The sequence below is a fragment of the Schistocerca cancellata genome, chromosome 11 (assembly GCF_023864275.1).
Source record: "Schistocerca cancellata isolate TAMUIC-IGC-003103 chromosome 11, iqSchCanc2.1, whole genome shotgun sequence".
In the NCBI taxonomy this organism is placed as follows: domain Eukaryota; kingdom Metazoa; phylum Arthropoda; class Insecta; order Orthoptera; family Acrididae; genus Schistocerca; species Schistocerca cancellata.
In genome coordinates, this window is record NC_064636.1 from 151,074,463 (window position 1) to 151,101,004 (window position 26,542).

Consider the following 26,542-nt stretch of genomic DNA (forward strand, 5'->3'; position numbering starts at 1 on the left):
AATGCTATCCTAAGACAGATTTTCGGGCTAGTGAATGAAGGAGATGAATGGAGTAAAAGAAAGAACTGTGAATTGCAAGAGCTATAGAAGTCGATGGACATCGTGGCAGTGACCAAAGAAAGAAGACTGAAGTGGGATGGACACGTAATGCATTGAGAGGGCCGGATCACCAGGCAGGTAGTGGAGGGAGATGTCAGAGGCGAAAGACCACGGGGGAGACCGCGACTCCGATGGGCCGATCGGGTCAGAGAGGACACGAGAACGCTGGGGCTGTCTGAAGGAGAACAGAAGGACCGAGGACGCTGGGGGAGGCTGACTGGTGAGGCCAAACACAGACTGCGGTTTGTGTGGCCAGCGCAGTAAGTGGAAAAAATCGGAACACTTCCTTCCGTTTGGATTCAGTAGAGGGGAAACAGCAGCGGAGGTAGCCAGAAGCATTTGCTCCGTGTGTGGGCAATTTATTTATTTATTTATTTAGCGTATGGCAAGTACAAATCACGTACGGAAAATCTAAAAGTACATAACACACAAAACAGTTACAATATCACAAACAAACATCTAGGTTAGAAATATAATCGATCGCACTGTTAGTCGCATCCATGAAGTCCCTTGTTGGCCCAGGGTAGGCCCTCAGAGGGCATTCTACCACGATACGGTGAACTGTCTGCCTGTCGGCGCCGCAGTCGCACTCTGGTGACGGCGCTATGCTCCATTTGTGCAGGGAGTCCGCACAGCGGCCGCGGCTCGTCCTGATCCTGTTAAGGGTGGACCAGATTTTGCGGGGCAAGTCAAAGCCCCGAGGTCTGTTAGATGTTCCCAATAAGGTGTTAACCCGAGGCGGTGTCTTTTCCTCCCATTCTTCTCTCCAGCGGTCCTCCAGAATAAAAGCGTTCTTTACCAGATATTTGGCACTTGCGAGAGGGGGGTGTCTGGATTTCAATCTATTTTGCTCAATTCCATTACTCAGGGTGTGGATAGCAAGATCTGGGCTATTTTGGATTTTTCGAGACTCCCTCACAAGTGCGTGTTCTCTGCGCAAATGTGGCGGCGGGATATGGCTCAATACAGGCAGCCATTGGACAGGGGTTGACCTGATCGTTCCAGAGATAATCCTCATCGTTTGGTTCAAGACTGCATCTACCTTCTTGATGTGAGCACTATTTAACCATATTGGGGAACAGTACTCTGCTGCAGAATAGACAAGTCCTAGCGCAGAGCTACGCAGAACGGAGGCAGTGGACCCCCAACTAGTGCCACAAAGCTTTTGGACATTGTTGTTTCTAGTTCTGACTTTTTCAGCAGTGTTTACGAGGTGTTGTTTATAGCTCAATGTTCTATCTAGTGTCACGCCCAGATACTTTGGTGTTCTATTATATGGAAGGATGCCGCCATCAAAGCGGATCTTGAGCTCTTTGTTTGCTAATTTGTTATTCAGGTGGAAACAAGTGGCCTCTGTTTTGGATGGGCAAGAAAATGGTAATCTCGTTTTAAGGACGATCGTTTTGGCTTTAGCGACTCTCTGCATTCAGGAAGCCCACGGAGTTGGAATAAGATCGTTTAAATGCATTAATCCACAACGATCCGCCTCTCTGTACAGGAGAACTGACAGATGTGATGAACTGCGATCATCCCAGCAAGTGCGACGTTTGTGTGCAATGGGGAACGTTCAAAACCAGGGTGTATGGGTACCCCACGCTATAAGCCAAAGTCCGTGGAGAAAAAATGTGCGTCTCTGTTTGCTCGTCGTCAATTGACTCGTAAACAACACCGACCAGCCCCACCTCTTACCGCTACTGGTGACGACAGGTTGCGCCCTGCTGCTAAGACAGCCGCGCGTTCTCGGGTGCTTTGCCACGGCTCCCGCAACTCCCCCGTCAGAGGTTCGAGTCCTCCCTCGGCCAGGGGTGTCTGTCTTGTCCTTAGCGTAAGTCAGTTTCAGTTAGCTTAAGTCACTTTAATAAGCCACGGCTGCAAAATACTAATGCGAATTCTTTACAGACGAGTGGTGAAACTGGTAGAAGCCGACCTCGGGGAAGATCAGTTAGGATTCCGTGGAAATGTTCGAACACATGAGGCAATACCGACCTTACGACTTATCTTACAAAATAGATTAAGGAAAAGCAAACCTACGTTTCTAGCATTTGTAGACTTAGAGAAAGCTTTTGAATACTGGAATATTCTCTTTCAAATTCTGAAGGTGGCAGGGGTAAAATACAGGGAGCGAAAGGCTATTTACAATTTGTACAGAAACCAGATGGCAGTTATAAGAGTCGAGGGGCATGAAAGGGAAGCAGTGGTTGGGAAGGGAGTGAGACAGGGTTGTAGCCTATCCCCGGCGTTATTCAATCTGTACATTGAGCATGCAGTGAAGGAAACAAAAGAAAAATTCGGAGTAAGTATTAAAATCCATGGAGAAGAAATAAAAACTTTGAGGTTCGTCGATGACATTGTGATTCTGTCAGAGACAGCAAAGGACTTGGAAGAACAGTTGAATGGAATGGACAGTGTCTTGAAGGGAGGGTATAAGATGAACATCAACAAAAGCAAAACGAGGATAATGGAATGTAGTCGAATTAAGTCGGGTGATGCTGAGGGAATTAGATTAGAAAATATGACGCTTAAAGTAGTAACGGAGTTTTGCTATTTGGGGAGCAAAATAACTGATGATGGTCGAAGTAGAGGGGATATAAAATGTAGACTGGCAATGGCAAGGAAAGCATTTCTGAAGAAGAGAAATTTGTTAACATCGAGTATAGATTTAAGCGTCAGGAAGTCCTTTCTGAAAGTATTTCTATGGAGTGTAGCCATGTATGGAAGTGACACATGGACGGTAAATAGTTTGGACAAGAAGAGAATAGAAGCTTTCGAAATGTGCTGCTACAGAAGAATGCTGTAGATTGGATGGGTAGATCACGTAACTAATGAGGAAGTATTGAATAGGATTGGGGAGAAGAGAAGTTTGTGGCACAACTTGACTAGAAGAACGCATCAGTTGGTAGGACATGTTCTGAGGCATCAAGGGATCACCAATTTAGTATTGGAGGGCAGAGTGGAGGGTAAAAATCGTAGGGGGAGACCAAGAGATGAATACACTAAGCAGATTCAGAAGGATGTAGGTTGCAGTAGATACTGGGAGATGAAGAAGCTTGCACAGGATAGAGTAGCATGGAGAGCTGCATCAAACCAGTCTCAGGACTGAAGACCACAACAACAACAGCAAGTAGTGTGTAAGCTTAGGGACCATGACCCCCGCTGTTAGGTCCCATAAAGCCTCACCACAATTTTTTTTTTAAAAAAAAGACAAATGCTAACATAAAGAACGGAAAGGAATGGTTGAACCCAAATAAATCGGCAACTCTCCGTACAAACAGCTGCGTGTATCCAGAAAAAGAGAGATTTTTACGCATCTAGCGGAACAACGAAGGAGTGGTCTACTACGAATTGCTTCCCGAGGTTTAACCGTCACCGCTCAAATTCACGGAGGACCACTGGGACGCCTTGCAGACGCAGTCCCAGAGCGACAACCAGGAAGGCTGCGTGAAGTGACGCTACTGCACGGTAAAACCCGTCCGCATTCTGCTGTACTCACAAAAAAAAAAAACCTGTACAGAGAAGTCATGCCGCACCGACCTTACTCGCTGGATCTCGCCCTTCAGATTCTCTTTTCCGCTCTCTATCGAACAACCGTCAAGAATTTGCTTTCCGCATGAAAATACACTCCGAACGTGGCTCGACGAGTTCTTCCAGTCGCCGGCCGGAGTGGCCGAGTGGTTCTAGGCGATACGCTCTAGAATCGGGCTACCGCTACGGTAGCAGGTTCGAATGCTGCCTCGGGCAAATTTTGGAACACGCAATATGTTCCAGTATAATGACTTTTCTGGAGACTAGAAATCTACTCTGTAGGAATCAGCATGGGTTTCGAAAAAGACGGTCGTGTGAAACCCAGCTCGCGCTATTCGTCCACGACACTCAGAGGGCCATAGACACGGGTTCACGGGTAGACGCCGTGTTTCTTGACTTCCGCAAGGCGTTCGATACAGTTCCCCACAGTCGTTTAACGAACAAAGTAAGAGCATATGGACTATCAGACCAATTGTGCGATTGGATTGAAAAGTTCCTAGAGAACAGAACTCAGCATGTCATTCTCAATGGAGAGAACTCATCCGAAGTAAGAGTGATTTCAGGTGTGCCGCAGGGGAGTGTCGTTGGACCGTTGCTATTCACAATATACATAAATGACCTGGTGGATGACATCGGAAGTTCACTGAGGCTTTTTGCGGATGATGCTGTAGTACATCGAGAGGTTGTAACAATGGAAAATTGTACTGAAATGCAGGAGGATCTGCAGCGAATTGACGCATGGTGCAGGGAATGGCAATTGAATCTAAATGTAGACAAGTGTAATGTGCTGCGAATACATAGAAAGATAGATCCCTTAGCATTTAGCTACAAAATAGCAGTTCAGCAACTGGAAGCAGTTAATTGCATAAATTATCTGGGAGTAGGCATTAGGAGTGATTTAAAATCGAATGATCATATAAAGCTGATTGTCGGGAAAGCAGATGCCAGACTGAGATTCATTGGAAGAATCCTAAGGAAATGCAATCCGAAAACAAAGGAAGTAGGTTACAGTACGCTTGTTCGACCACTGCTTGAATACTGCTCAGCAGTGTGGGATCCTTACCAGATAGGGTTGATAGAAGAGATAGAGAAGATCCGACGGAGAGCAGCGCGCTTCGTTACAGGATCATTTAGTAATCGGGAAAGCGTTACGGAGATGACAGATAAACTCCAGTGGGAGACTCTGCAGGAGAGACGCTCAGCAGCTCGGTACGGGCTTTTGTCAAAGTTTCCAGAACATACCTTCACCGAAGAGTCAAGCAGTATATTGCTCCCTCCTACGTATATCTCGCGAAGAGACCGTGAGGATAAAATCAGAGAGATTAGAGCCCACACAGAGGCGTACCGACAATCCTTCTTTCCACGAACAATACGAGACTGGAATAGAAGGGAGAACCGATAGAGGTACTCAAAGTACCCTCCGCCACACACCTTCAGGTGGCTTGCGGAGTATGGATGTAGATGTGTGTGATGTCCTTAGGTTAGTTAGGTTTAAGTAGATCTAAGTTCCAGGGGAGTGATGACCTCAGAAGTTAAGTCCCATAGTGCTCAGAGCCATGTGAACCATCTTCCAGCCAAAACCACGTGATTTCTACATCCGCGGAATCGAAAGGTTGCCCCAGCGTGGGCAGCCCGTTGTAAACAGTGAAGGAGAACATATTATTGATGACCAGAGCCTGTCTTGTGTGTATCCGTTGTGGCTATTAAAATTTTGGACAACGTTACGCGCCCGGGTTCCCGGGTTCGATTCCCGGCGGGATCAGGGATTTTCTCTGCCTCGTGATGGCTGGGTGTTGTGTGCTGTCCTTAGGTTAGTTAGGTTTAAGTAGTTCTAAGTTCTAGGGGACTTATGACCACAGCAGTTGAGTCCCATAGTGCTCAGAGGCATTTGAACCAACCATTTGAAAACGTTACGAACTTACGCACCAACCCAATACATGTACGGCCAAATTTGTTTCGCAGAAAAGAACTTTGAGCAGTAGCGTGAAGAATATCCCAAACAAAGTACTTGTGGAAGAAAAAGGTCTGCTGTGCTTCCTCCAAATATCACGGAAGCCCGCTTATTGTTGTGGAAAGCACTGAGCAGCTTCAGGAGTTTTGAAGGACGCCTTATTTTCGCTAGTAAAGTAAACAGTGCTCCCCTGCTGACTGAGTCAAATGCCTTTTTCGGTCGATAAAAAGCAATGAGCGACGGGGTCTTCTGCTCGCGACATTTTCTGCCGGACTCCTCAGAGAGTAAAGACTTGATCAGTAGTAGATCGGTGGGCTGGAAACGCATATTCAGACTCAGGGTACGCACGCTCGGCAGTTTTCTCCACTCTGCCGAGCACCACAAGAGCAAACACTTTTCCGACGATTGTCAGCAGTGAAGTTCGGCGGTAGAAACTGTAGTTAGCGTGATCGCCCCTTTCCTTTGTACAGAGAGACGATGTGTGACACAGCACCCTATGCCCAACATTTGAATAAAGTATTGTAGAGTGCTGGGAGGAGCAGAGTCAGCCTGGTAAGCTCTGTGCGGATGTTGTCTTTACGCGGTACGACGGCCCTTTTGTGGCGCGGTGCTGAGTATTCTCTGCCATGCTGTTCGCGCTAGGTTACAAAGTATAGGTGTGGATAGTAGTTAATTTTAGTCTCGCTAATTACGCGAATGGCATAAGAGAGAGAAAGAATGGCTGACATTGGTACGTAGTACCCTCTACCACGCAGTGAACAGTAGCATGCTGAGCGGATATGCAGATGTAGGAGTAAAAAGAGATGAGTGAATGGCTGGGATACGAGCCAATTACGGGGTACACTGAGACGAGAGGCTTTTGAAGGCGACCGCGACGTGGAACGAGCTCGGCACGAAAAAAAGAAACGAAAAAGAACAGGGCAGACAGGCAGCGAATGGAATGGAATACACACACACACACACACACACACACACACACACACTGCTCCAGACGAACAACCAGTCGAGGTTGGGGTCCTGGCCGTAGAGTAGAAGGGATAATATATTAATCCCGTCTGGGACAGCGGCAGAGAGAGAGAGATGGTCACAGCTCGGCGCCGCGTCACGTTTTTCATTTTGTGCGCTACCCGGGCGAGCTGTTGGCTCGCTCGTTTCTCCCCTCGCATCGCGCTCCCTGGGGACGCGGGGCGAGCGCCGCGGCCTGTCCCCCCCTTCCTGCCCCCCGCCCCCGACATCCCCCCCTAACAGTAATTGAACTTCCCCCTGCGCCTGCTCGCTCGCCGAGCCGCGGGCAAATAGCTTGCCTTCTACAGCCAGCCGATACGGCAGTCGCCGCGCCTGCGCCCTGCGGCCGTCGGCGCCGCAGCCGCTTCCCCCCCTGGTCCGCGCGCTCGGCCCTGACTCCGCTTCCTCCCGGCGGAGTTTCTGCGCAGAAACGCTGCGCAGTAGCCGAGCCAGCTCAGGTGGTTGGACGACGCCGACCGACCAATAGCGCGACGGCTTACAACCGCTATCTCGCGGCTGCCGTTCCGAGGGGTCGCGCCGCCGACCAATCGCAGCGGCCGTTACATCGTAGCTAGCCGTGCCAGGCCCCTCTAGCACCGTTCCCCACTAAAGATTTCGACCGTGGACGTTCGCCACTGTGGAAGATGTGTTTCTGGTTAGGGATACATTCTCTCAGTCCAGCCGTAGGCGCTACCGTTTAAAAAAAAATTGCTTTACATCGGTGCTGGACTCGGTGTAAATACATAACAACGGATAGTGTATGTAAACATGTGACATTTTCTCTCTCGGACTTGGTACGTGACTGCCACCATGAAACAGTTTCGACGTACTTGCTGAATAGTCAACGTGGTTCGCGCTAGAGTCGCGGTGCGCCTGTTTCTCAGTTTCCTGACGCGAGTGCAACGAAAACCGATACATCTGGGATATATTACCTCATTCTCCAAGTTTGGATTATGCAGCTGAACTAGGTAAGCGTTTATTTTCTTATTCTTCTCAGCATGAATTCATTTGAACTATAACCACTCGGATCTTTGGATTCTTTAGTGCGTATAGGTAGACGGCACTTTAATGTTCAAGAGTCGATCATAATATTGTTCATAATACTACAGCTGGTAGGTTTTTAACCGCGTATTTTAGCAATTTATCTAACCTGGATTCTCTTGTAATTGTTAAACTCTGTTTTAGAGCAGTGTTTTTGTATTTCTTAACACATTATATCGATGGTTCCTTTGCTTTGAAATACCGTTTCATAGTAGTTTATCAACATCTGCGATCGCGGCTCCAGATAAACACTTGAGGAGTTTAACAGTCAACATATTTTTTCGAATTTTCAGATTAGAATGCCCAAGTTAATAGTGCGCGTTAAGTGCCTCGATTTATAAATTGAGAACATGTCCAGGTATGTAAACGAATTGTATCGATTTTCCTTTTTTGGGTAACGTCATTAGCTTTTTTTTTTTTATTAAATGGGACTGGTTTTCCCCGCCGTATCTCGTTGGCCGTGCAGGACCGCTATCCCACCGCACTGTTCTTATTTTATTCCGGTTCCGCCTTGGTGGTCGTTTTAAATCACCTCGGCTGGGAGGTTGGCTCGATGTTTATCTCCTTCGCCCGTGGCTGTGTGGGCCCCATCATTATTATTGTTCCTTCCCCCGCCCCCTCCTCACCGAACACCCCTGCCACCTTTCTATATCCTCCTCGGGAATCTTAACTACCGTTCCTCCATTCTGTCCCGTTCTCTGCTGCCTGCGTCCTTTGGTTCTTCTCTCGTCATCCCCCCCCCCCTCCTACCCACCGTCTCGTGAGCTTAGTCGATGTTTGCCCGAGTCCCACCAGGGGTGCCCAAAGCGTTGCCTTCTCGCAAGTGATCTTCAAATTTTGTGTTCTGTGTTGCTAGTAGTACAATATCCTACTACTTAGTTTAAGAGCTGTCAAGATAAAAGCCATATCAGCAAACTGCTACTCGTCGCGAGATAAAGAAATAAACGTGTTAGACCCACTTAGATGTACTTCACTGTGGTATACGTTTTAAGAACGGCGATTTACGTTTTCCAGTAACAGTTAAATTTAGACACGTCACTGCGTCATTTCGGACCATAGTGCATCCTAAAAAAATTAAAAAAAATCTATCATAGTGACAGATTGAATTTTAGAGTAGCTTGAAGTTTGCGTTGGGATGCATGGTGAAAATTTGTTTATCAACCGCCGGAGCTAAAAAATTCCACTGCTGGGGTAAGAAAGAGACTTTTAGCGTAACTCGATGCATACCTTTGCGCCATATTTAACAAACGTTTCGTTATTAAAACTAGGAACTGTAAGATACAGACTGAAAACATGTGTTACACATTAGGTAAATTCACGGCGGGTATTTCGCTGCATATTACTTACAGCTACGATGAATACAGCGGTGTTATGTTTCGCCACATATCTCTCCGCAAAAGTCCGAGATTGGAAAATAAGAAACGTAGTAACTTCACGTATAGATGGTAATTTCGTAGTGTCGGTATATTTTCTACGAGTTTTTCAGTGTTCTCACCATATCGTTTGCGTGTAAACTTTAAATTTACGTGCGCTCCTCAGCTTTATATTAATGAGTGACAGAACACTACGCAGAATAAAGGTTCTAGCGTCGCGCAAGTATTAAATTGTTATGAAATAAAATGGTAATGTCTCTCAACTACTTTTAGAGCTACGAAAGACACTTTTCAAATCGTTTGTTCTCACATTTTGTTTCGATCTATTTTAGTTCTTTCGCAAAACGATATTAGTGACTTCAGAAAATACCATTCGATGATAATGAAATTCTGTAAAATAGGATGTTTAAAAAACCCAACTGTAAACTTGAAAAAGATTTGCAAAGCTTAACAATAACTCGTTTGAAATACTTCATTAAATAAAATAATTGTGGTCTACATATTACTATCTCATTTCGTACATTGATATTTTCAGAATAATGCTGATGATGATCATCCCAGTAAATAACACGTCATTCATTTCTGCACCCGCGTCCCTTCATTACTTAACCTGTGCTTATCGTACAACCATGAAAAATGTGTAGAGAGAAACGTAAAATCTACCAGCATCAAGAACGACAAAGCTGGTGGTGCTTACCTGACTATCAGCATCTGAGACAGCTGTATTTACATTCTGAGACAAGCAAGTACATCCGTAAACACAACCTGTTACTAAACCAACAAACTCGGTCGTGAAGCCACTTTATAAAAAGGGAGACATTGATAATGTTGACAATTTTAGACCTATTTCTATGCCATCGGTGTTTGCTAAAGTTATCGAGAAGGTTGTATATACAAGGTTACTGGAGCATTTAAATTCACACAGTTTGCTGTCAAATGTTCAATTTGGTTTTAGAAATGGTTTAACAACTGAAAATGCTATATTCTCTTTTCTCTGTGAGGTTTTGGACGGACTAAATAAAAGGTTGCGAACGCTAGGTGTTTTCTTTGATATAACGAAGGCTTTTGACTGTGTTGACCACAAAATATTACTGCAGAAGTTGGAACATTATGGAGTAAGGGGAGTAGCTTACAATTGGTTCGCCTCTTACTTTAAGAACAGAAAGCAGAGGGTAATTCTCCGCAATATTGAGAGTGGTAGTGATGTTCAGTCCCAATGGGGCATTGTTAAGTGGGGCGTTCCCCAAGGATCGGTGCTGGGGCCACTGCTGTTTCTTATTTATATAAATGATATGCCTTCTAGTATTACAGGTATTTCAAAAATATTTCTGTTTGCTGATGACACCAGCTTGATAGTGAAGGATCTTGTGTGTAATATTGAAACAGTAACAAATAATGTAGTTCATGAAATAAGTTCGTGGCTTGTGGAAAATAATTTGATGCTAAATTACAGTAAGTCTCAGTTTTTACAGTTTCTAACTCACAATTCAACAAGAACCGATATTTTGATCAGACAGAATGGGCATATTATAAGCGAGACGGAACGGTTCAAGTTCCTAGGCGTTCGGATAGATAGTAAGCTGTTGTGGAAAGCCCATGTCCAGCTAAATGCTGCTTTATTTACCATTAGAACAGTATCTGAAATAAGTGACACTTCAACACGAAAAGTAGTCTACTTCGCATATTTTCATACCCTTATGTCGTATGGTATTATTTTTTGGGGTAATTCTTCTGATTCAAAAGGGGTATTTTTGGCTCAAAAACGGGCTGTTCGAGCTATGTGTGGTGTAAGTTCGAGAACCTCTTGTCGACCCCTATTCAAAAATCTGGGAATTCTGACATTGCCCTCACAGTATATATTTTCTTTAATGTCGTATGTTGTTAGCAATATTAGTCTATTCCCAAGAGTTAGCAGCTTTGACTCAGTTAATACTAGGCAGAAATCAAATCTGCATGTAGAATGCACTTCCTTGACTCTTGTGCAGAAAGGAGTGCAGTATTCTGCTGCATCCATTTTCAATAAGCTACCACAAGAACTCAAAAATCTTAGCAGTAGCCCAAACTCTTTTAAGTCTAAACTGAAGAGTTTCCTCATGGCTCACTCCTTCTATTTTGTCGAGGAGCTCCTGGAAGAGCTAAAAAATTAAGCAAATTCCAGTGTTACATTGTTGATTGTCTTCATTTAAACTTACGACTTGTCACCTGAATATGTTTTTTTTTATATTTCATTTTATCTGTTTCTAATATCGTGTTATAATTTCATGTATTGACTCGTTCCATGACCATAGAGACTTCTCCTTAAATTGGTCCCACGGAACAATAAATAAATAAATAAATAAAGATGTATGTACATGTCCTTGGGCTTTAGCACGCTAGCAAATCAGAGGGACCGTGTTACATTTTCTTGCACATCACTTTAAGATTTCCCCTGCGTTTGCTTAGTGATGCCTGAATACGTTATGAACAGCTCTCAATAGCATTCTCTACCTTTGCTGATATACTTTCAAATAATCTGCACAAACGAATGTTTCTTGCACATTATAATCACGATACGATCTATCAAAATCTGTACGTACCTTTGCGTATGTGACGTGTGTATTGGAATTGAAGCGTCGGGCATCATTTCTTCTTATCACATACATATGTTTGTATTTTGATTGTATCCACGTGTTGGCGGAAACATTATTTTCTGCGCTTTGTAAATGAACGGCACTAGCTCGTCTTAAATGCACAGCTTTCTTTCATTTATTTGGAAAATCACATCGCAGTTTGTACACAAGCCGTTGTTCTCAATGGAGCAAAGAGCTTCGACGGCAGAGATGCCCGTCGCAGATGGTCGATAAAGATGTTCCCAACTGTGGAAATGCCCAGCCAGAGACTGCTTGCAAAGCATCTTTGAAATCGTCGCTGCTCTCATGTTTTACATATATTGTTACTAGTCGTCTGTTTTTCAATTTGCCGAGCTATCGAGCCATCTTCAAAATGCAGTACTTTTGCCGCTGTTTTCTTTGCATACATTTCTTGCGGTCTTTGCATGCGCAGTGTAAACAACTGGTAGCCATTACTGTGTTTTTGCTTAATACATTGCTGTTGCCGTGTGTGTCCGTTGCTGGATGAAAAAGACTGAGTCATAGTTTCTGTATCCCCAGCAATGAAGGCATTTAGTTAAGTGTTTTCTTTCTGCATAAAGACTGATGCTCCGCCATGAATATTGTTAGTCTACGTTACCGATGATAATCGTAGCAAAGATCCAGTGTGTGATGCATTTGGTTACCCGCTGCATTTCGTGGTTTGCTGTTTCGTCACACATTTAAGCAATGAAACAAGCCTATTTATTTGCCACCATGTGTAAGATTTATCTTCTAATGGTTATAAGGAACCGTGCAACTACAGAAAAAAGATGTATGTGTTTTTCCAGACAGCAGTCTAGTGTAACATGGGTTGCAACATAACCAAACCTGCTACGTTTTACTGTATTTCAATGGCATGAGTTGTAACTCATTTATTCCGCTTCTGCAGTGTCCGCCTTTGTGCCATTTTCAGGCATCTACCAAGACAGTCCAATAATACAACATAAAAATTTGATGTATCGTTATGGAATAGTTTAAAAATAACGTTCTTGCTGGGCTGTGTGAATCTTGATGGCAACAGAACCAGGGCTTGTTGAGTAGATTTCCGTGATTTACATGTAGGCGAAAGTCAGTCATTGTAAATAGCACACACATGTCATAAGTAACAACTAATCATCAAGAGTGACGCAGCCCGACAACGGAAATACGGAAGCGTCCGATCTAACCCGTCGGCTTTGACCCATGACGTCACAAATATGGCGGAAACGACAAGACGAAAACACATAGAAAAACAACACACACAAAGGTTTCACAAGAACAATCTGCTAACATTGATAGCAAACAAAGATAATAATAAACAAGTGGTACTCAAGGCCAGGCAGGGGGGGGTGCGCCCCCCCCTGACCACCCCCCGCCAAAAAAAAAAACTCCCAACCTAACCTCGTATTCAGGGCTACGCTACAGATCAATGTGTAGGTCAATCAAAAGATAAAAAAAAGAAACAAATAAAAAAAAAGAAAAACAATATTGATTCATTAGACATAACGAGTAGCGACAAAACATATAGACCATAAAGATTGAACAATCTAATGGCAAACTGATAAAAGCGCCGTAATGACGTCACACACCACAACACCCTTACGTCACGGGTCAAAGCCGACGCGTGAGATCGGATGTTTCTGTTGACCCCCTACAACGACGCTATGTTTAACCAGTTTCTATACCATGATGAGGCATCACGTTTTCCATTGTACTGTGTCATTGTAGACGCTTGATAGTGGCACAAAAGCCGAAATTTCAATAGTGCAACAGAATAGTCACACCTATGCGCGAACACGTAATCTAAAAATTCGCGGAGGCTGTGACCCACACCACAATTAGTTATGTTTTTAACATCTGTCTTTGAATTTTATGGGTCCTTTTATTGATTTATCACTCGAACGTATTTAAAAACTAGGCTATATGCTCTCCGCCACATTGTAACGATTTTCTTGCTGTTTCAGTAGACGTTAAATATTATCAATCCTATTGCAGGAGCGAAATGCGATAAAACGCCTGTGCATTTCGTATCGATTGCAACGTTTCAAAATTTTGGACCATCGTTCTAATGTGTAAGACATCACTTTGGTAACAGTCATAGGATACGTGCAGTTGCCTGCTTTGCGTAGTGGCTTCTTGCTTGCAGCTAAGGAGACTTCAAGGGAATTCTTTGAAGAGCTGCTGTGTAGTTCTCGCGGAAACTATGGACTGAACATGCATTCGATGATAACTATTCGACCCGTATGCTGCCTCCAAGGTTCGTATCGCGTGGGGATCGTGAGAGGAATTATTGCGCATAATACGTATTTAGACAGTAAATTTTCCCTCGCTCACAAAGGATTTTCGTAATCTTCTATATTTATAGTGCGTTGAAGTTGAGAACTCAGATATATGTCCCGAAGCAGTTCGATGCAACTCTCAAAATATACTCTGCAAAATCGACATCGAAAATTTCCAACCATTTGTAATATTCTTGATTGAGGTGATGTTCTGGCGACAAGCAGCTTGCTCGTGTCGTAGTGTGTTCTCCTGAGGGGGAGTCCAGGGTTCGAGTCACTGCGCAACTAAAAATTAGGTGCATGTTATGTGAGCGCTTACGTGAAGTGTAGAATACAAGAAGAAGAAAACATTGATTTGTATTTTTTAATCAAACAAGACCCTGATTAACAATCTTTTATAAAATACCGATAATTAAGAATTGTTGTATGCAGTATATAACCGGAAATAAGAAGACGTGCATTTTTCATAAAAATGACAATTACATGTAGTTAGCATACATTTGATGAATTTTATATTTAAATGACGTTGGTATTCACGCTGAACGGTAAAAAACGAAAAAAATAACCGAAAAGAGACTCCATTTAGAGATAACCAGATTCGTGTGCTTCTTGCTTCACGAAATACTCATCGAACATGTACCTTTGTTTGAAAAATCAGATTCCACGTACAGTCGAACCCAGCCCCCCCCCCCCCCCCCCCCCAAGCCCCCCCGTCCCCACCTCGGAGCGTAAAGGCTATCACGTAGTCACACTGGTTGCCGAAAAATATATCACTTACTTTAGCATATTGAACATGGTTGGAAAAGTTCGAAATCGATTTGCTCGAGAGTTTTCGAGGGGTGCGTCGAACTGCTTTGCAAGAGGAAGCAAATGGAATTGTAAAGAGTACAATATTGGTTAAAAGCGCCCTCGACCACACACTGCACAGTGGCTTGTGGATTATGGAGGGTGTAAACCGTAACGGTTAACAGCGTACCACGTTAGTATAGGCGAAGTCGAGACTAGCAACTTAATATATAGGACGCTCGGGGTGTATCAAACCGAGAAACTCCCTCCCTCAAATTGCTCTACATACACCACCTCTGCTATGGCGCAATCGCATCGCGCGTGGTTTTCAATATTCTCTTCGCGCAGGCTGTTGGCTGTAGTGAAAGAACGAAGAGGACCTGTTTTTGTGGGAGAGTTGTAGTTTCAGCGTGTTCTGGGATCCTTTCTCTCTGGATGCCGCGGTTTTCAGGTTATTGAAGCACAACGTACAACGGCGACCTTGAAACGCATCTGTAACCGGCAGACTCACCATTCACCAGGCAAGAAATTTACCGTGTTGTTCGTGGCACTCTGTCCTACCACTGCACAAAAATTTGCGATTACGAGAATTATTTCCGATATTCGACCGTTTCTTGATCTGCTATTCCGTTAACATTATTTATTTAAGCTTTCCCGTGGTAGCGGGGAGATAATAAAAGAAAGACACACTTTAATAAACATTACGGGCAAACTAATTAAGATTCCAATTCGACCCGAACCCAATATACATAAATGACCTGGTGGATGACATCGGAAGTTCACTGAGGCTTTTTGCAGATGATGCTGTGGTGTATCGAGAGGTTGTATTAATGGAAAATTGTACTGAAATGCAGGAGGATCTGCAGCGAATTGACGCATGGTGCAGGGAATGGCAATTGAATCTCAATGTAGACAAGTGTAATGTGCTGCGAATACACAGAAAGATAGATCCTTTATCATTTAGCTACAAAATAGCAGGTCAGCAACTGGAAGCAGTTAATACCATAAATTATCTGGGAGTACGCATTAGGAGTGATTGAAAATGGAATGATCATATAATGTTGATTGTCGGTAAAGCAGATGCCAGACTGAGATTCATTGGAAGAATCCTAAGGAAATGCAATCCGAAAACAAAGGAAGCAGGTTACAGTACGCTTGTTCGCCCACTGCTTGAATACTGCTCAGCAGTGTGGGATCCGTACCAGATAGGGTTGATAGAAGAGATAGAGAAGATCCAACGGAGAGCAGCGCGCTTCGTTACAGGATCATTTAGTAATCGCGAAAGCGTTACGGAGATGATAGATAAACTCCAGTGGAAGACTCTGCAGGAGAGACGCTCAGTAGCTCGGTACGGGCTTTTGGCAAAGTTTCGAGAACATACCTTCACCGAAGAGTCAAGCAGTATATTGCTCCCTCCTACGTATATCTCGCGAAGAGACCATGAGGATAAAATCAGAGAGATTAGAGCCCACACAGAGGCATACCGACAATCCTTCTTTCCACGAACAATACGAGACTGGAATAGAAGGGAGAACCCATAGAGGTGCTGAAGGTACCCTCCGCCACACACCGTCAGGTGGCTTGCGGAGTATGGATGTAGATGTAGATGTAGAACCCTTGCAGACATAGTGGTTCCGTAGTAAGAAGGCCAGACGAACAAAATAGTTTAACTGTTACTTTTATGCTGTTAAAATTTATAGAATTGTGACGTAAAACTTATAAAAATGTCAGTTTTAAAATTTGCAGTGCACGGCCAAACCGGTGGCACAATGGCGCGACCAAGGTAGAATATGGGAAATACGAGGAACATTTCGTAAATAATGCACTCCATTTTTTTTTACTTACACGTTTATTTATTTATTTTTCTATATCTCTTGACAGTCTTTCAATATAGTTTCCCTGCTTCCCTATCATTGAATTCCAAGGTCGGGAAACTCTATTATTCGATCCAGAACACCACTTCTGTTCATCTGTCGAATGACTCGGGTAACGGTGGTAGAAAGCTCTTCCAAATGGAGGTAACGACGTCCACACACACACTGGTTTTTTCAACTCCGGGAAGAAGTGGAAGTCTGGTGGACTCATTTCCGGGCTGTAGGTAGGGTCCGACAACATCGCCAGTATGTGGGAGAGCATTATCGACTAACTGAGGTTGGGTTTTGTACATTTTCCTGCGTAGGTTCTGCATTAAGTTGGGATAACACTTGTTTCACATGCGACTCTATTTCTCATGATGATTCCTTGGTGATCGAGAGCAAAAATCATAATTTGACTGAGCTTTGATTGAGCATGTCGAAATTTTTTTTTGGCCGTGGATAATCTGAACCTCTCCACTCAGTGGACTGTTGTTTCAGCTCCGGTTCAAAGTCTCTAATCCACGTTTCGTCAACAGCAACAATTCGGCAGAAGAAGCCTTAAGTTCACGGTCGAATCGTTGTTTGAGCAACGTTGCGATTTCCAGACGTTCCTGCTTTCCTTCAGCAGTCCAACATTTGTCAGAATACGGAATACTGATGTTGGGGAAATTCCCGTGGCTTCGAGCTGTTCCCTCACGAGTCGCACTCCGATCTTGTCAAAGAGCTTGCGCCACGAGTTTCACACTTCGTTCATCTGTTAACGTTTTTGAATTTCACGGTCTCTGATTACCTTCTGTGTTCATACGAGCACACGGAAACGATTAACCCTACATGAAACTGTACTACGATCCACTGTAAACTCACCAAAAACTTCACTAAACATACTGTGGATGTCTGTCAGGTTTTTGCCGCTTAAAGTTTCTATCTTGGTGTTCGACCTCTATATTCAACAGTCACTGTACCAGAGACCCATGCAGGGTCCATTTCTACTCTTGCCAGTTTCCTGTTACACAACGAAGAAACAAAAGAACGTGCAGTTTCCTCGAGTTGCCAGTTACATCAGACATAATTTTCATTGTTGTTGCACCAAGCAATGCACAGGAATACCATCCTGAGCATTATTTACGAAATGTTGCTCGTAATTCGTGTAGCCCCAGATGTTTGTACGGTTCTAGGCGCTACAGTCTGGAACCGCGCGACGGCTACGGTCACAGGTTCGAATCCTCCCTCGGGCATGGATGTGTGTGATGTCCTTAGGTTAGTTAGGTTTAAGTAGTTCTAAGTTCTAGGGGACTGGTGACCTCAGATGTTAAGTCGCATAGTGCTCAGAGCCATTTGAACAGTATGGCACACTAAAAGTACGGCCCTCGTCTTATAGCTGAAAGTCTGCTGATTTCGGGCCGCTGCGAAACTCGTATGCTCGTTGCTGACCTTACTTCGCTACGTAAAAATATTTTGCAGCGTTCCACGTGGTTGTCGGGAGATTTTTTCCAGCAGGGTGCAAGAGTCGAAACTCCCGTCCCTTATGCAAGTACGTAGCTGAGTAGCGGCCGTTGTCCCGGTATGTATTTATTCCAATTCCATTAGACCTTCTGCCCCCCCCCCCTTCTTTGTCCACCTCTGCCGCCCTCCTCTCTGCGCATTCTGCCCCTCCTGCCACCACTGCCTATCTCCTGTCCATCTGCTCCTTGCTCGTCTTTGCATGTCTTGCACCCAACCTCCTCTAGACCATCTCCTCACTCCATTTATCTCGTCCCCCTCTCCTTGTCCGTTTCGTCCTCCCCATCTCTCAGTCCATCTGCTCCTCGGCCTCCTCTTATTTATCTCCTCTCCCCTTTCTCAGTTTATTCCAACTCCAATTTCTCCCCCCCCCCTCCCAATCAACGTCCTCGCCCCCTCTGTGTCCATCTCATTCCTTCAATTTGCCCATCTGTCCATCTCTCTGTTGATCTCCTCCTTTTTCGTTTCTCTGTACACTTCCTCCTCTCACACTTAGTGTCCATATCCTCCCTCATATCTGACTCTGTCGTCTTTGGCCGTCCCTCTCTGTGCATCTCTTCCTCTCCCTTTCTGCCTCCACGTTGTCACCCCCAGTCCAATAGGGGCCTCCCGATTCTTACCCCTGCACTCTTTTCGGTTAGTACGTAATGCACTATGTGATCAAAAGTATACGGACACCTGGCTCAAAATGACTTAAAAGTTCGTAACGCGCTCCATTGGTAATGGTGGAATTTAATATGGTTTTGGCCCACCCTTCGCCTTGATGACAGCTTCCACTGTCGCAGGCATACGTTCAGTCAGGTAGTGGAAGGTTTCTTGGGGAATGGCAGCCCATTCTTCACGGAGTGCTGCACTGAGGAGAGGTATCGATGTCGGCGGTCGGTGAGGCCTGGCACGAAGTCAGCGTTCCAAAAAAATCCCAAAGGTTGTCCTATAGGATTCAGGTCAGGACTCTGCGCAGGTCAGTCCATTACAGGGATGTTACTGCTGTGTAACCACTCCACCACACGCCGTGCATTATCAACAGGCGCTCGATCGTGGTGAAAGGTGCACAGTGGGAAGCGAGAAGGTGCTTAAAACATCAATGTACGCCTGTGCAGTGATAGAGCCACGCAAAACAACAAGGGTGCAAGACCCCTCCGTGATAAAGATGACCACACCACCGCTTCCGAATTTTACTGTCGGCACTACACACGTTGACAGATGACTTTCACCGGGCATTCGCCACACCCACACCCTGCCATCGGATCGCCACATTGTGAACCGTGATTCGTCACTCCACACAACGTTTTTCTACTGTTCAATCGTCCAATGTTTACGCACCCGACACCGAGCGAGGCGTCGTTTGTCATTTACCGGCGCGATGTGCCGCTCGATCTCGAAATCCAAGTCTTCTCAGCTCCTGCGTAACTTCTCGTGGATCTCGATGCAGTTTCGTTCAAATGGCTGTAAGCACTACGGGAGTTACGGAGCGAGGTGGCGCAGTGGTTAGACACTGGACTCGCATTCGGGAGGACGACGGTTCAATCCCGCGTCCGGCCATCCTGATTTAGGTTTTCCGTGATTTCCCTAAATCGCTCCAGGCAAATGCCGGGATGGTTCCTTTCAAAGGCCACGGCCGACTTCCTTCCCCGTCCTTCCCTAACCCGATGAGACCAATGACCTCGCTGTCTGGTCTCCTTCCCCAAACAACCAACCAACCAACTACGGGACTTAACATCTGAGGTCATCAGTCCCCTAGACTTGACAACAGCTTAATCGTAACTAACGTCAGGACATCACACAGATCCATGCCCGAGGTGGGATTCGAACCTGCGACCGTAGCAGCAGCAGCGCACTTCCGCACTGAAGCACCTAGAACGGCTCGGCCACATCGGCCGGCATGCCGTTTGGCATTCCTGTGTGATGGGCTGGATAGGTGTCTGCCTGTTACACACTACCACCTTCTTCAACTGTCGGCAGTCTCTGTCAGTCAACAGACAAGGTCGGACTGTACGTTTTTGCGCTGCACGTTACCCTTCACGTTTCCACTTCACTATCACATCGGAAACAGTGGAGCTAGGGATGTTGAGGAGTGTGCAAATCTCGCTCACAGACGTATGACGCAAGTGACACGCAGTCACCTGACGACGTTCGAAGTCCGTGAGTTCTGCAGAGCGCCCCATTCTGCTCTCTCGCGATGTCTTAACGGCTACTGAGGTCGCTGATATGGAATACCTGGCAGTAGTAGGTGGCAGCACAATGGGCCTAATACGAAAAACGTTGTTTTTAGAGGTGTAGGGATACTTTTGATCGCATAGTGTATGTGTACCTAATTTGTACTACAATGCGTAGACCTGTGGTCTAGGACTGTATATACACGGCCCAGGCACATTAATGCGACCACCTGTCAAGAGGCTGCGTAACGAGTTTTTGCAGCGCGGGCGTGCAGGTCGGTTGTGTAAGGTGGCGACGGGCGTGTAGGGCCGTGCCGCCTCCGGCCCCGTGGCCAGCTGCGCTACCTTTCTGGCTTCGTGCCCCGAGCAGCCCTACCGAGGCGGTGCAACAGATTCTCGATCGGGTATCAATCCCGCGAGTTTAGTGCGCAGCTGAAAACTGCAAACTCATCCAGCTGCTGATTGAACCACTCACGTAGACGCTGCGTTATCCTGCTGGTATGTCACTATGTCGAGGTAAAACACACTGCTTGTAGGGCTGGAAGTGGTCCAAAAATCGCAGCAATGCAGGCTGCTATTCTCCCATGGAGACGATCGTAGAGATGCTGGATGTAGTCCTGTGGAACGGCTTGCCATGCCATTTCCACCTGGCGCCTCAGTTGGACCAGCGTTCGTGCTGGACGTGCAGACCGCGTGAGACGACGCTTCATCCAGTCCCAAACATGCTCAATGGGGGACAGATCCGGAGATCTTGCTGGCCAGGGTAGTTGACTTACACCTTCTAGAGCACGTTGAGTGGCACGGGATACATGCGGACGTGCATTGTCCTGTTGGAACAGCAAGTTCCCTTGCCGGTATAGGAATGGTAGAACGATGGGTTCGATGACGGTTTGGATGTACCGTGCACTATTCAGTGTCCCCTCGACGATCACCAGTGGTGTACGGCCAGTGTAGGAGATCGCTCCCCACACCATGATGCCGGGTGTTGGCCCTGTGTGCCTCGGTCGTATGCAGTCCTGATTGTGGCGCTCACCTGCACGGCGCCAAACACGCATACGACCATCACTGGCAGCAAGGCAGAAGCGACTCTCATCGCTGAAGACGACACGTCTCCATTCGCCCCTCCATTCACGCCTGTCGCGACACCACTGGAGGCGGGCTGCACGATGTTGGGGCGTGAGCGGAAGACGGCCTAACGGTGTGCGGGACCGTAGCCCGGCTTCATGGAGATGGTTGCGAGTGGTCCTCGCCGATACCCCAGGAGCAACAGTGTCCCTAATTTGCTGGGAAGTGGCGGTGCGGTCCGCTACGGCACTGCGTAGGATCCTACGGTCTCGGCGTGCATCCGTGCGTCGCTGCGGTCCGGTCCCAGGTCGACGGGCACGTGCACCTTCCGCCGACCACTGGCGACAACATCGATGTACTGTGGAGACCTCACGCCCCAGGTATTGAGCAATTCGGCGGTACGTCCACCTGGCCTCCCGCATGCCCACTATACGCCCTCGCTCAAAGTCCGTCAACTGCACATACGGTTCACGTCCACGCTGTCGCGGCATGCTACCAGTGTTAAAGACTGCGACGGAGCTCCGTATGCCACGGCAAACTGGCTGACACTGACGGCGGCGGTGTACAAATGCTGCGCAGCTAGCGCCATTCGACGGCCAACACCGCGGTTCCTGGTGTGGACGCTGTGCCGTGCGTGTGATCATTGCTTGTACAGCCCTCTCGCAGTGTCTGGAGCAAGTATGGTGGGTCTGACACACCGGTGTCAATGTGTTCTTTTTTCCATTTCCAGGAGTGTACATGCATACCTCTGTTGATGCCTTGTGCCTCCCAGAATGACCAGGGAATGCCTCCGGCGTCGACGTTTCCGTCCATTGTTATAGGGTGTTTGCTTTCAGACGTTTCACGCCGTAGACGCATTTGGCCATCTGACCGATGGAGGATAAATCGTGATACATGTGAAAAGGCCAGCCGTTACCAGCCAGTCGACGTCCAGTTCAGGTACTGGCGCGCCAGTTCCAGCTTTCGGCGCGGATGGTTAGCAGTCAGCAGGGTGCGAGGGTTTGGACGTCCACACGAAGCGGCGTCCGCTGAGCGGTCGTTCAGAGCACAGTCTTGGCTGGCCCCGGGGTTTGCCTGGGCTGTCAGTCGCAGGCCTACTCGCCCGTCCGTTCTGCAGCCGCCGTTCAGCCCCCTCACCCGTGGTCCGTGATACGGCGCCGATTTTGGGTAGCGCCATTTTGGCGGGCACGTTGTATTTCAACGACGTCGGCTCGAGAACGAAACTTGTTGCTGTTGTGGTCTTCACTCCTCAGACTGATTCGATGCAGCTCTCCATGCTACTCTATCCTGTGCAAGCTTCTTCATCTCCCAGTACCTACTGCAACCTACATCCTTCTGAATCTGCTTAGTGTATTCATCTCTTGGTCTCCCCCTACGATTTTTACCCTCCGCACTGCTCTCCAATACTTAGTTGGTGATCCCTTGATGCCTCAGAACATGTCCTACCAACCGGTCCCTTCTTCTAGTCACGTTGTGCCACAAACTCCTCTTCGCCCCAATTCTATTCAGTACCCCCTCATTAGTTACGTGATCTACCCATCTAATCTTCAGCATTCTTCTGTAGCACCACATTTCGAAAGCTTCTATTCTCTTCTTGTCCAAACTATTTACCGTCCATGTTTCACTTCCATACATGGCTACACTCCATACAAATTGTTTCAGAAATGACTTCCTGACACTTAAATGTATACTCGATGTTAACAAATTTCTCTTCTTCAGAAACGCTTTCCTTGTCATTACCAGTCTACATTTTATATACTCTCTACTTCCACCATCATCAATTATTTTACTCCCTAAATAGCAAAACTCATTTACTACTTTAAGTGTCTCATTTCCTAATCTAAATGCCTCAACATCACCCGACTTAATTCGACTACATTCCATTATCTACGTTTTGCTTTTGTCGATGTTCATCTTATACGCTCCTTTCAAGGCACTGTCCACTCCGTACAGCTGCTCTTCCAGATCCTTTGCTGTCTCTGACAGAATAACAATGTCATCAGTGAACCTCAAAGTTTCTATTTCTTCTCCATGGATTTTAATGCCTACTCCGAATTTTTCTTTTGTTTCCTTCACTCCTTCCTCAATATAGAGATTGAATAACATCGGCGAGAGGCTACAACCCTGTCTCACTCCCTTCCCAACCACTGCTTCCCTTTCATGTCCCTCAACTCTTATAACTGCCATCTGGTTTCTGTACAAATTGTAAATAGTCTTTCGCTCCCTGTATTTTACCCCTGCCACCTTTAGAATTTGAAAGAGAGTATTCTACTCAACATTGTCAAAACTTTTTCTAAGTCTACAAATGCTAGAAACGTAGGTTTGCCTGTCCTTAATCTTTCTTCTGAGATAAGTCGTAGGGTCAGTATTGCCTCACGTGTTCCAACATTTCTACGGAATCCAAACTGATCTTCCCCGAGGTCGACTTCTACTACACTCCTGGAAATGGAAAAAAGAACACATTGACACCGGGGTGTCAGACCCACCATACTTGCTCCGGACACTGCGAGAGGGCTGTACAAGCAATGATCACACGCACGGCACAGCGGACACACCAGGAACCGCGGTGTTGGCCGTCGAATGGCGCTAGCTGCGCAGCATTTGTGCACCGCCGCCGTCAGTGTCAGCCAGTTTGCCGTGGCATACGGAGCTCCATCGCAGTCTTTAACACTGGTAGCATGCCGCGACAGCGTGGACGTGAACCGTATGTGCAGTTGACGGACTTTGAGCGAGGGCGTATAGTGGGCATGCGCGAGGCCGGGTGGACGTACCGCCGAATTGCTCAACACGTGGGGCGTGAGGTCTCCACAGTACATCGATGTTGTCGCCAGTGGTCGGCGGAAGGTGCACGTGCCCGTCGACCTGGGACCGGACCGCAGCGACGCACGGATGCACGCCAAGACCGTAGGATCCTACGCAGTGCCGTAGGGGACCGCACCGCCACTTCCCAGCAAATTAGGGACACTGTTGCTCCTGGGGTATCGGCGAGGACCATTCGCAACAGTCTCCATGAAGCTGGGCTACGGTCCCGCACACCGTTAGGCCGTCTTCCGCTCACGCCCCAACATCGTGCAGCCCGCCTCCAGTGGTGTCGCGACAGGCGTGAATGGAGGGACGAATGGAGACGTGTCGTCTTCAGCGATGAGAGTCGCTTCTGCCTTGGTGCCAATGATGGTCGTATGCGTGTTTGGCGCCGTGCAGGTGAGCGCCACAATCAGGACTGCATACGACCGAGGCACACAGGGCCAACACCCGGCATCATGGTGTGGGGAGCGATCTCCTACACTGGCCGTACACCACTGGTGATCGTCGAGGGGACACTGAATAGTGCACGGTACATCCAAACCGTCATCGAACCCATCGTTCTATCATTCCTAGACCGTCAAGGGAACTTGCTGTTCCAACAGGACAATGCACGTCCGCATGTATCCCGTGCCACCCAACGTGCTCTAGAAGGTGTAAGTCAACTACCCTGGCCAGCAAGATCTCCGGATCTGTCCCCCATTGAGCATGTTTGGGACTGGATGAAGCGTCGTCTCACGCGGTCTGCACGTCCAGCACGAACGCTGGTCCAACTGAGGCGCCAGGTGGAAATGGCATGGCAAACCGTTCCACAGGACTACATCCAGCATCTCTACGATCGTCTCCATGGGAGAATAGCAGCCTGCATTGCTGCGAAAGGTGGATATACACTGTACTAGTGCCGACATTGTGCATGCTCTGTTGCCTGTGTCTATGTGCCTGTGGTTCTGTCAGTGTGATCATGTGATGTATCTGACCCCAGGAATGTGTCAATAAAGTTTCCCCTTCCTGGGACAATGAATTCACGGTGTTCTTATTTCAATTTCCAGGAGTGTAGTTTTTCCATTCGTCTGTAAACAATTCGCGTTAGTATTTTGCAGTCGTGCCTTATTAAGCTGATAGTTCGGTAATTTTCACATCTGTCAGCACCTCCTTTCTTTGGGATTGAAATTATTATATTCTTCTTGAACAACCGTTCGGAAATGCCTCCACCCATGACCGGAAAGCCGATGATAGTGCCCTTTTGGGCGTCAGATACGTCGATCCGTCTCGACATTAACTCCACGTTACCTAGACACGATGTATCCTCCGCTGCTAGTGCTTCCACGTGTCGTGTTGAGCGGTTACTACACGTCGAAGGCAGGCGGTGGTCGCTGTAATCTGACTGGATCGTGTAGATTCAGCACACCGACATGGGTTTTCCTTGCCCGCAGACAAATGGTAAACTATAGTCGCATCTCCATTGCTCAGCAAAGCCATCCTCGGACAGATGACGGCACCTGTGCGGCAGCCGTGTTTGGAGCTGGTGGGTGATGGCTGCAGCGGCGATATTTCGCGTCGCGATCAGCAGTGCCAGGTCTGCGGTGCAGTGGACCGCTAGGCGGTGCTGCTTAGGCAGTCGAGAGAATCGTACAGTGAACGAGAAGCCTGTCTTTTGCCTCGCCCCTCGCCAACGCCGTGAAATAGTGTTGAGCCGACCTCTGTGGCCGAGCGGTTCTAGCCGCTCTAGTCCGGACCGGCGCTGCTAATACGGTCGCAGGTTCGAATCCTGCCTCGGGCATGGCTGTGTGTGACGTCCTTAGGTTACATAGGTGTAACAAGGGAACCTCCCCATCGCAGCCCCCTCAGATTTAGTTATAAGTTGGCACGGTGGATAGGCCTTGAAAAACTGAATCCAGATCAATCGAGAAAACAGGAAGAAATTGTGTGGTACAATGAAAAAAAAAAGCAAAATATAAAAACTGAGTAGTCAATGCGAAACATAAGCAACATCAAGGACAATGTAAGTGGTCCCGTGGTTAGCGTGAGCGGCTGCGGAACGAGAGGTCCTTAGTTCAAGTCGTCCATCGACTGAAAAGTTTAAGTTTTTATTTTCAGACAATTATTTTCTGTCCGTACGTCCGATGCGAGGTAGCTGCGCCGTAGTATGGGGACGCCACTCCTAAACAAACATCGAAACACACGACGTCAGTCGACTACAGCGCACGGAAGAGAGAGTTTTGCTGCCAACGAGGCTCCCTGGCTGGCAGTAGACTGTTCGCTACTTTGGACGGGAGTGCATTAAATACGGGAGACGTATTCCGTGGGCAATATGAATCCAGCAAATGTAGCTCGTGACTTCAATAACAATCGCACGGTTTTGCGGTGCGGTCTCAAAACACAGGCGCTAAGCTTATTACAGTGAACAGCGACGTCAGTGAACGAACGGACAAATCATAACTTTGCGAAAATAAAGAAAGTAAAATTTTCACTCGAGGGAAGATTTGAACCAAGGACCT

The 26,542-nt window shown here is 46.9% G+C and overlaps 1 protein-coding gene across 1 annotated transcript in view; it reads left to right on the forward strand.

Annotated features, from left to right (window-relative positions):
• Window positions 1-7,166: 7,166 nt before the first annotated feature.
• Window positions 7,167-26,542, forward strand: part of LOC126108379 (polyhomeotic-proximal chromatin protein-like) — a 390,515-nt gene continuing 371,139 nt past the window's right edge. Inside the window, exon 1 of the mRNA XM_049913592.1 lies at window positions 7,167-7,545. The gene's annotated coding sequence lies outside the window, so the exon portion shown is untranslated. The remainder of the gene's footprint in view (window positions 7,546-26,542) is intronic.